The sequence below is a fragment of the Cynoglossus semilaevis genome, chromosome 15 (assembly GCF_000523025.1).
Source record: "Cynoglossus semilaevis isolate Cse_v1.0 chromosome 15, Cse_v1.0, whole genome shotgun sequence".
Classification (NCBI taxonomy): Eukaryota; Metazoa; Chordata; class Actinopteri; order Pleuronectiformes; family Cynoglossidae; genus Cynoglossus; species Cynoglossus semilaevis.
Genome location: NC_024321.1, coordinates 15,828,991 through 15,829,861, shown reverse-complemented (window position 1 = coordinate 15,829,861; position 871 = coordinate 15,828,991). Strand labels below are relative to the sequence as shown.

Genomic DNA, 871 nt, shown 5'->3' with positions numbered 1-871 from the left:
CCCTCATCCAGTAAGAACGCCTCCTCTTTGACTTCTCTCCCCTCGTCCTGAACCCTTCAGACAAAAGGATAAATAAAGTCAGATGTTCAGATATGCCTCCACCATTTTTGGTTGATGTCTCACTTGGCCGTTGCCATAGCGAAGTGTCATGAAGCCCGCATGGGTTCCGTCCCATAGGAGCAGGACCTGCTTTGATGTCAGGTGACTTAAGAAGCATCAATGAGACTGTTAGTCATTTCACCAAAACTACAAAGGAGGCCTGTGATCATGGCTGATTCTGCTGACAGAACATCAACTGTCAATAGTGGTGGTGTTCATTGGCAAGAATCTGACGATACGATATTACTGCGATACTGCGATAGTAAAGGCACAACGATATACTGAGAGAGAGAGAAGAAATAAAAGCAGAACAAAATGAACCGACACCACGAATGTAAATAAAAACAGTCAATACAGTGCTGTAGAATATCGATACGTCTATTAATGTTTTAATAGATGAAAAATCACAGGGAGCTCCTGAGGTTTAAAATACTTCCCAGAGTTCAGTGAGGAGAGAACAGCAGCAGCGTCTCTGCAATTTATCACTGCATCAAATTTGTTCAAACAAATGTGGAAATTACACGTGTAAACACTTTCGATTTGTAAATAAAGAGCCGCTGAAGAAACCGTTTTAACAGTTACCAAGTGAGTGAAACAGAAACAGATGAATGTGCTGAAGGGCTTTTGCGCCCCAACTCATATTGCCTACACATGGCCCAGTCGGACTTCGTGGCACATGTGAAAACCATCTTTTTGATGTACCTATTTGAGAGTTTTCTTCTGTATCATAAATCTTAAATATATAAAATAGATATATGGGGGGAAAGAATAT

General features: G+C 41.0%; 1 protein-coding gene across 1 annotated transcript in view; it reads left to right on the top strand.

Annotated features, from left to right (window-relative positions):
* Positions 1-871, top strand: part of efnb1 (ephrin-B1) — a 68,041-nt gene that overhangs the window by 63,598 nt on the left and 3,572 nt on the right. The window lies entirely within an intron of this gene.